The sequence below is a fragment of the Macaca fascicularis genome, chromosome 6 (assembly GCF_037993035.2).
Source record: "Macaca fascicularis isolate 582-1 chromosome 6, T2T-MFA8v1.1".
NCBI lineage: Eukaryota > Metazoa > Chordata > Mammalia > Primates > Cercopithecidae > Macaca > Macaca fascicularis.
In genome coordinates this window covers 43,264,831-43,275,214 of record NC_088380.1, presented here as the reverse complement: position 1 = coordinate 43,275,214, position 10,384 = coordinate 43,264,831, and the positions used below count along the sequence as shown (strand labels likewise).

The window sequence follows — 10,384 nt, the reverse complement described above, 5'->3', positions numbered from 1 at the left end:
CCGTCCAAATGGCAAGAAGAGTATAAAAGTGTAAACTGGTGTCTCCTGCTGTGAGACTGAATGAAACACTTTCTCCTCTGTGTTCAGGAGCCCTTGGATTACACAATTCCATATTGCTTTCAGATTGGCCAGCCCAGAGAGACCCTTAGTAGATAATCTAACCTGGGTGTTGCACACAGAAGCAGCCCTGAGGGAGCCAAAGTCAGGGCTGCATTCATAGCGCCTTTATCTCCTAGACCTTTAAAAGGGTTCAAGTTGAAATAACCATCACATTATCTAAGACAACAATTAATTTCTCTTTACAATTAATTGGCATTCAAGGACGTTGTGGTTTGAATATTTGTCCGTTCTGAAACTCATGTTGAAACTTCATCCCCAATGTAACAATATTGATGGGGCCTTTAAGATCTTGCCGGCTCTGTCCTTTTGATCTTGAGGGCTCTGTCCTTTTGATGTCTTAATCCATTTATGGATGAATGGTTAATTGGTTAGTGGAATAATGGGCTATTAGAGGAGCAGGAGTGTGGTTTTATAAGAAGAGGAATCTAAGCAGAACAAATTTGTGTACATAAGAGATAGCTCTGCTTTGTTCTGTGGTTGGACAAAAGCCAGGTAGAGTTCCAATGTGTAAAAAGCTTTAAAAATCTACATTACATTGATTCAATGTCAATGCAAACTCTCAAGTACTTTTTAAAAAAAGTTAAAATTTTACTTATACACTATTGGTGAGAGTATAAATTAGTTCAACCGTTGTGGAAAACAGTGTGGTGATTCCTCAAAGACCAAAACAAACAAAGAAACAAAGAAAACCCCCAAAATACCATTTGATTCAGTAATCCCATTACTGAGTTTGTACCAAAGGAATATAAATTGTTATATCATAAAGATACATACATGTGTATGTTCATTGCATATAAACATTCATGTAATAGCAAAGACATGACATCAACCTAACTGATCATTAATGGTAGACTGGATAAAGAAAATATGGTACATATACACCATGGAATACTATGCAGCCATAAAAAAGAACAAGATGATGCCTCTTGCAGGAACTTAGACAGAGCTGGAGGCCATTATCCTTAGGAAACTAATGCAGAAAAAGAAATGTTCTCATGTTCTCACTAATAAGCCAGAGTTGAATAATGAGAACACATGGACACAAAGAGGGGAACAAGAGATACTGGAGCTGATTGAAGGGTGGATGGTGAAAGGAGGGAGAGCATCAGGAAAAATAACTACTGGGTACTAGGCCTTATTCCTGTGTGATACAATAACGTGTACAACAACCCCCCACGACACAAGTTTACTGAAATAACAAACTGCAAACCTGCAAGTGTACCCCAAACTTAAAATAAAAGTTAAAAAGAATTTCTTTCAAAAAAAAAGGGTTAAAATTTTACATAAATACTGGAATCCTCAAAATTAGCCAATCATTTCAAACAACACTAATTTCAGATGATCGCTTTTATTTAGAAGCCATGCATCTGTTTTGATCTAAAGTCACTGTCTTATATCAGCCTACTTAAAAAAATTCTACTTAAAACATATTTATATTTTTAAAATAAATATATTGCAAGCTTGGAGAGACGTGGGGTACTTGTCTACACACGTTCATTATCAATTCTCTACAAAGGCTGCTGCAGTCACCACCAGAGTTCTTATGCTTCCTCTTGTGGAAGCCGTCCATACTTCTTTTTTTAACATGTAATTTATGTATGACCCATTCCAGTGTTTCTTGCCCTTTATTAGCATTTGAAGATATCATTCTTGCCATGAGTCCTTCAGGGTAACTGCTGAGACTGACTGCTTTCACAGTGATAATAGCTTCTTGAGTCAAAATAGTTTTTTTTTTTTTTTTTTTTTTCTGGGTACTGACAATGTGGTTTGCATATAACTCTCTCATCTACTGAAACCGTATTTGTAAGTGAATAAGTTCCATTGTTTTCTCTTCTCTACAGGATTAACTACAGAATATTCTAGCACATACGTTCTGTTTTTTGCTGCACCAATAAAAGTCTTGCAGTTCTCACTCTTTGCGGAGAAGCCTGTGGCTGTGCAGCTCTCCAGAGGGATTTTATAAGTCTCTCCAACACATCAACCCGCACCATGCTCAGGTTCATAGGGTTTGGGTATTTGTGCATTGCAACTGTTGTAACAGTTTCCCACAAGTGGTCAAAGACGTGCTCTGAAGTCCAGATCTTGATGGTGCAGGCAGTCTGAGAGATGTGTGGGCAGCACAGGGAACAATTAGATTAAAAGGCTACACCTGCCCCACTCCACCCATTACAGTCCAAAATACTTTGCAGTGCACAGGTGCCATCGATTCCACGCTAAGGACTTCCCAACCCCAGCCTCCACCCCTTATTACAATGTAACGTTTAAAGCAGGGGTCCCCAACTTCCCAGGCAGCGGATCAGTTCGGGTCTAGCGGCCCTTTAGGGACCCTACAGCACAGCAGGAAGTGAGTGGCAGGCAAGCGAGCATCCGCCTCCTGTCAGATCAACCGAGACATTAGATTCTCATAGGAGCGCCAACCCTATTGTGAACTTGCGCCGTCCTGCTGAGAATCTGATGCTTCATGACCTGAGGTAGAACAGCTTCATCCTAAAACCATCCTTGTCTCCCCACCCGCCACCCATGGAAAAATTATTTTCCACACAACCAGTCCCTGGTGCCAAAAATGCTGGGGACCCCTGATTTAAAGAACACTGTTAATGCCTGTTCCCTGACTTCATATGGAGGGTCACGGTCAGTTCTGAAGCGACTCCAGCAAGTGATCCACCCAGCCGTCCCCTCCCACTTTGTTAGTATTCACAGCTCCTCAAAGGCCCCCTGGAATTTAGACTAAAGCATGATCATACCATTGCATGCCAGCCTGGGCGACCCAGGAAGACACCATCTCAAAAAAGAAAAAAAAAGCCCTGAGCTGGATCCCTGCCCCCTTTCTGTCTGCTTTAGGCCCATTTATACCAATCTATACCAATCTTTTTTCTTTCTTTTTTTTTTTTTTTTGAGAGACAGAGTCTCTCTCTGTCGCCCAGGCTGGAGCGCAGTGGCACAATCTCGGCTCACTGGAAGCTCCACCTCCCGGTTCACGCCATTCTCCTGCCTCAGCCTCTCGAGTAGCTGGGACTAGAGGCGCCTGCCACCAAGCCCGGGTAATTTTTTGTATTTTTAGTATAGATGGGGTTTCACCGTGTTAGCCAGGATGGTCTCGATCTCCGAACCTCGTGATCCTCCTGCCTCAGCCTCCCAAAATGCTGGGATTACAGGCTTGAGCCACTGCGCCCAGCCCATTTAAACCAATCTTGATTTACTAGCTCAAAATCAATTCCACAGGTGGAGGATAAGGGAAAGTCTTTAATCAAAGCGAGTGTACAGTTTCAATGGAGGAACCATAGCAATTTTGAGTAGATCTAAAAAGAACAGTTCCTAAGCATATTACATATTATTCATTCCATGAAGAGAGTTTTTCTAAATGAAAAATGTTTAGTACGTTCTGATCTCCACAGCAGAGACCTCAAGGCTCTTATGCGTGCAGGGCACAGTTCCAGTGCAAATGTCCTCAGGGACGGCAAGAGGGTCCCCACTGGGGTGCCTCGGACACCTTCCCAGGCAGCAGTTAAGCGCGGCGTGCTGCAGGTCTGCAGAAAGGCTGGGGTTCCTCTCCTTTCAGGGTTCCTTCTGATGGAATCGTGGAGTTTCAGCAGCTTCCGTGGGCGGCCTGGACTGCAGAGGGCGCCCTGGGCGTGTGTCCTTCCACCTCCGCAGGCGCTGGCATCTCCAGGCTGGTTCAGGACGCTTTGGACCCCACCGTCGGTAGCATCTGCGTCTTCTTGAGGCGACTGGAGCCTGTTTGTGGTTTCAGCCATTGACTCCTGGACATGGGAGTCTCGAGGGCGTTTTTGGCCCCTCTCATCTCTGGGAAGGGCTCTGTGTCCTGTGCAGGTGCAGTGCAGCAGCCAGCGCGCAGCAGAGCTCCCGCAGAGCTGATGACATTGGCAGGAGTGGCGGTTCAGCACAGGGAAGTTATCCAGTGCCCAGGCTCAGGCTTGCTCTTGGTTCAGGTGTCATGGCATGTGGGCCTCTGGACCTGCCTGCCTCCAAGACAGCTCTTCCATGATTGATGGATGGAACTCCATAGCTTCAGCTTCCCAAGGCTTGACCGCCCCAGGCACATAGCTAGTCTAGGAAAAGAGCAAATGGCTCAGTTCATCCCTGACTGTAGGTTTTTATAGCATTCTGTCTTGTACAAGAAGTCGGATACCAGAATCCAGTCATGTGGGGACTAACACTTATTTACCTTGCTAATTGCTTTGGGCGGTGATAGGATTATGGTGAAAATTTTATCATTCCAGAAGGCACTATTGAAACTCCTTGGGTTTTTATTGGATGAGGTGGTAAAAGCGTGGGGCAGGGGGTGAGAGAATGGGTCCAGTTATTGGCAGTTTTTCTATTTCAATAAGAAATTGTTAGTTTTCAGTATTTTAATATTTTACAATTTGGTGAGATGTTAGATGTACATCTCTTACAGATATCATGTATCAAATTAAGGGAATTCACTGTTTCTAATTTGCTGAGATGATTTTTGCATTAATAAGATACAGGGTTGAATTAAAACTTTTTTTGGTATCTACTGAGATTATTATATATTTTTTCTGCTGTTAACTTAGGGAATAACTTTGATTGATTTTCAAATGCCCAACCAATGATGAGTTCCTGACAAACACTATTAGATTATAACACACTTTTTAAAAAGCACTGGATTCAGAATACTAACATGTCGTTTACGATTTTGCTCTCTGATTGGGAGAGATATTGGCTGATCAAAAAAACTGAGGAGGGGCACTAGAGTGATGCATGAAATGGGCTTATTAATACTTAAACTTGTCAATATTTAAAAGGTCTTTCCTGTGGCTGTCCTACTCAGTCAAAGACTTTTCAGATACAGGAAACATGTCTCATTTGGAGCATTTCAAAAGGCAAGATTGGCCTAAGTCATTCTATTTTTGAAAGCACCCTGAAGCAAATTTTAACCCAGAGTGAATTGTTGAGGATTCCTCCTGCAGGGGAAGAACACTGAGGCACATGAGGTAAGCAGAGAGGCATATTTAATGGCCTGGCTTCCCAAGGAAACATTACTGAGGTAGACACCCATGTGAGATTGTTTTATTCAAGAATGCATTTTAAGAGTGAAATGGGCTTTGCAGACGCTGCCGCTGCCGGAAGTCCTGTACTATCAGCCATGGTCAACCCCATCATGTTCTTCGACATTGACATTGCTGTCAACGGCAAGCCCTTGGACTGCATCTCCTTTGAGCTGTTTGCAGACAACGTTCCAAAGACAGCAGAAAACTTTCGTGTTCTGAGCAGTGGAGAGAAATGATTTGGTTATAAGAGTTCCTGCTTTCACAAAATTATTCCAGGGTTTATGTGTCAGGGTGGTGACTTCACACGCCATAATGGCACTGGTGGCAAGTCCATCTATGGGGAGAAATTTGATGATGAGAACTTCATCCTAAAGCATTCAGGTCCTGGCATCTTGTCCATGGCAAATGCTGGGCCCAACACAAATTGTTCCCAGTTTTTCATCTGCACTGCCAAGACGAGTGGTTGGATGGCAAGCATGTGGTCTTTGGCAAGGTGAAAGAAGGCATGAATATTGTGGAGGTTATGGAGCACTTTGGATACAGGAATGGCAAGACCAGCAAGAAGACTACCATTGCTGACTGTGGACAATTCTAGCAAGTTTGACTTATGTTTTATCTTAACAACCAGACCATTCCTTCTGTAGCTCAGGAGAGGGCCCCTCCAACCCATTTGCTTGCAGTATCCTATAGTCTTTGTGCTTTCGCTGCAGTTCCCTTTGGGTTCCATGTTTTCCTTGTTCCCTTCCATGCCTAGCTGAATTGCAGAGTTAAGTTTATGATTATGAAATAAAAACTAAATAACAAGCAAATAAAAAGAAGTGAAATGTCCAGTTGAACAACAGAAGACAAAACTAGTAAACTGAATAGAGGTGAAAAATTGAGTGACTTCTCCTTCCCAACCAGGCTCCCCCTAAAACCACCCTTTGGGTTTCCCTTCCATTCTCTTTTAATCCAAACACCACCACCCCGCTCTTACTTCCATAAATAAACATTCCTCTTCTCCATAGGCCTGGGTTTATTCTCTTCTCTAGTACTACTGTAAAAGTGAAACAGCAAAATAGCCAACAGCACTAACTCTACTTTTGTTTATGGGAAATTTACTCATTTTTGCATGCAGACTAAGATAATTTTAGAGTACTGAAATAAAATGGTGAAATGCTGTCTCTACTAAAAATACAAAATAGTTGGGCGTGGTGGTGTGCACCTGTAATCCCAGCTACTTGGGAGGCTGAGGCAGGAGAATCGCTTGAATCCAGGGGGTGGAGATTGCAGTGAGCCAAGATCACGCCACTGTACTTCAGCCTGGGTGACAAAGCAAGACTCTATCTCAAAACAAAAACAAAAACAAAAACAAAAACAAACAACAACAACAACAACCACCACAACAAAACACATCCCACCATACCCACTAACTTCACTTTAAATGTATGGTCACCAGCTTCAAGTCCTCATCTTACCTTATTTGACCTCTCACCAGCGTTTGACCCAGTTGATTACTTTAACCTCCTTGATGTTTTCACTTGGTTGAAAATATGCATACCAGTTTTCTCCCACTTTTAAAATTTGCCCTTCTCTGCTGTTTCCTCCATATAGCTGAAAATAGAAACATATTAAATACGTGAAAATCCACAATGATACTACAAAATAACTCATTGTACACATGGAAAGTTTTTAGGACACACAAAAATTATTGGGAAACTGGTAAATAAAAGAAAACATTAAATATTTATGCTGATTTTCTTGCACAACTGTATTTCAGGATAAACAAATAGTTGATAAGAAAATGTCCCTCCTTTTATAAGACGTCTATCTAATACAGGAATAAGAAAATCGTAATATCACCATTTGTAATCCCTAATGAAGTAATGAATCTAGATAATGTCCTTCAATGGCTTCTGAAATCATCAGGTAAAAATCTGATGGGGAACTTTATAATAAATGGATTGGGTTGACACTTTTAAAACCATTAAGTGGAGACAACCAGACGATAAAATGATACAATGTGAGTTCTCCCGCTCAATCTAAAAAGTATTATTGCCAAAAAAGCTCAAACTTCAATTTGATGTAGCTTCAGTTGTAACTACCAGCCAAGAGAATTACATCCTGGGGATGTAATTAGTCAAACCCATAATGTCAAACTTACAACAGAATTTCTTTAACAAATACATTTTAAGGAAAAAGTGGAGGGGAGACTATTACAGATTTTTTAAAAAGAGAGAGAGAGAGACCAGGTGCATTGAATGTCCGTAATCCTAACACTTTGGGAGGCTGAGGCAGGGCAATTTTTTTGAGGCTAGGAGTTAGAGACCACCCTGGGCAACATAGCAAGTCCCTATTTCTATAAGAAATATATTTTTTAAAAATTAGCCAGGTGTGGTGGCATGCACCTGTAGTCTTAGCTACACAGGGGACTGATGAAGGAGGTTGCTGGAACCCAGGAGTTCAAGGCTGCAGTGAACTATGATGGCACCACTACATTCCAGTTTGAGTGACAGAGCAAGACCCTGCCTAAACATATATCTATATCTATCTGTATACACATACATATGTACACATCTATAGTTACAGATATGTGTGTGTATATATATAGAGAGAGACTGTTTTAGGCAGATTCGTTAGAAGGTAGAGGCTGAAGCTAGGATTAAGATGTCAGCATCTCATTTGGGTTGTGCACACTCAGGTCAGTTATTGGAAAGGAGGGAAGGAGGTGAGCGAAGGGAAGATGCTAAGCAGTGTGATGTGATGAGTGCCACTTTGCTGCCTCTGCCTTCACAAGCCAAGAAGTCAGCAGGTGGCTACTCGGAGCAGGGCTTCTCCAGCTGGATTGTAAGAAAAAGCCATACGTTGGACTGCCCACTGAAGAAAAAAAGAAGTCGCTTATTTGCTTGGTCTCTATTCTTCATTGGTCATATTTTACCCTCCGAGGAGCTAAGTCCTTTACTTCTGGATGGTTACATTCAGTCTCCGGACCTTTCTGGACATCAGCTCCCATACTTGGTGGGGAAATGTTCCACACAAGACCAAAAGTAGCATTAGACCAAGAGGGAGAAAGAAAAGTCATTGAAAAGATGTATAAGTTTGTGTCTCAAAACAGTTCACCCCCTTTCCCACGCAGATCCACTCATATACTACCTACATACCCAGCTCCCAAGAAACAATATGGGATTCCTTTTTATCCCTTGGGAACGAAAATGTTCTCACTCGTTTCCTGTGAGGAGAGGTTCAGGTCTAATTAATCATAGACTCTTCTTTAAGGCTGCTAATCATGATCTCCTAGAAGAGGAAGGCAAGACAGTAAAGCAAACCCATCATTCCCAACGAACCTCTATAGCTGGTCTCAAGGCAGTTAAATTGCTTCCTAATGGTTGCCACTAGGTGGAGCCATAGGACCAGGTGAGATTCCTTATCTTCTGCGTAAGGTGCTGGATGCATAGCCAGAGGAAAACATGGGTTATGAGATAATTTGTATAGTAAAGCCTCCAAAATATTTTCTTTTCTTTTTTTTTTTGTTAAACTGTTATGTGTATGTGGGACAGGGGTAGGGGGTGCGGGAGGATGGGCTGACCATTTGTGATTGATCTTGAAACAGTTTTCTTAACCCTGGCATTTTAGTTTATCTAGTTCTCTTTGATTCTACAGGTCTCCAAATCCCCTAAAAATATGATAGTTTTAAATTTCCAGCTTTTCCCAATTCTTACAGTGAAACATTGGTTTACAGGATTTACTTCATTTTGCTTAGAAGAGTTCTCATATTAACTTGTCGGGCGCAGTGGCTCACACTTACAATACCAGCACCTTGGGAGGCTGAGGGGGACAGATTGCTTGAGGCCAGGAGTTCAAGACCAGCCTGTCGTCGTGGTGCACACCTGTAATCCCAGCTACTGGGGAGGCGAGCCAGAGGTTGCAGTGAGCCAGGATTGCACTAATGCACACCAGCCTGGGCGACAGAGTAAGGTTCTGTCTCAAAAAAAAAAAAAAAAAAAAAAAAAGGAGTTCTCATATTAACTTGTAACGTAGTCATATTTTCTCATTAAAACTATTATCCTAGACTGTATCATTCTTCAACTTTCCCATTTCTCCGGTATTTCATAACCATTATTATTACTATTATTTTTGCAGAGTTGTCTATATTTGCCCTCTTCTTTTTCCCTTTCCCAGTAACATTCCTACCCATTGCAGTCCGGCTTATGCCCCCACAATTTCTCAAAAGCTTCTCTTCTTCAAATCACCAACATCTCTTCCTAATCACTACATCTAATGCATACTTTCAATCATTATCTCACTTGACTTCTCAACAGCACTGAAATTACTGCACACTCTCTCCTTCCTGAAAGCTCTTCCTTCCTCTGCATGTGTGACATCATATTCTTACGCTTTTCTTTCTATCCCAATTGCTATTCCTTGTCATTTGCTAGTCTCAGTTTCTGGGTCGAGTTCTTATATTCCAGCATTATTCAGGATAATATCTTCAGTTCTTTTTATCCCTCACTGTTTGCAGGATAACATATCATTTTTTTCAGTAATTTTTTTTGTTTGTTTTTACCCCATACATTTACTGCTATTTAATCTAAGACAGTACTATATAAAATAACTTTGGAGGTAGTAGAATTGTGGACTTACTGAGAATTGCAATATCGTAGGAGTCTTTCAAGGAGTTTCTGTTAGACTGCACCAAAGTAGTGTTTCAATCCACTGTTTATATACAGGTGGTGGCAGCTCAATATGTGCTCAGAAGTTGCATCAAATGTGCACATGTAGAAAAAAATGTCTTTTTACATGTGCTCAGAAGTTACAAACAAACAAAATCTCATCAAAGTTTGGATGGGAGGGTACATCTGGTTATAGATTACAGAGGCATAATCATTAATCCCATTGCACATTATCTTTTGTACAGAAAAAGGCAAGGACCAGAATCACTGAACTTATCTTTTCTAAAAAATGCACTGATTCAGGCAAGAGATGTGGGAACCCGTGCTTTCCCCTTTTTACCATTTTCAAGGCATTCTTTTGGAGGGCTGTGCTCAGTCATCGAGTCAGGGGCTCTGTGAAATTCTGCTGGCAAGGGATTATGTGAAATTCTGCTGGCAAGAAGAATGAGCAAACACAGCTTCTTGCATTTACTATTTTGTCTCACGGAAGCATTCTCTACTTGCACTGTACAATACAGTAGTCCTTTACCACCAGGATAGTGAGCACTTGAAATGTGATGCTGTGACTAGGAATTAAATTTT

At 41.6% G+C, this 10,384-nt stretch overlaps 1 long non-coding RNA gene and 1 pseudogene across 1 annotated transcript; both read right to left on the bottom strand.

The window, feature by feature from the left end:
• Positions 1-1,620: 1,620 nt before the first annotated feature.
• LOC135971510 (PRELI domain containing protein 3B pseudogene) lies at positions 1,621-3,875 on the bottom strand (annotated as a pseudogene).
• A 1,222-nt stretch (positions 3,876-5,097) lies between these two features.
• Positions 5,098-9,826, bottom strand: LOC135971271 (uncharacterized). The gene is made up of 6 exons (XR_010587352.2): positions 9,774-9,826; positions 9,020-9,110; positions 8,071-8,426; positions 6,611-6,746; positions 6,358-6,455; positions 5,098-5,907 (listed from the first exon to the last, which is right to left on the bottom strand). It is a non-coding gene; the product is annotated as an uncharacterized lncRNA (long non-coding RNA).
• Positions 9,827-10,384: the final 558 nt, after the last annotated feature.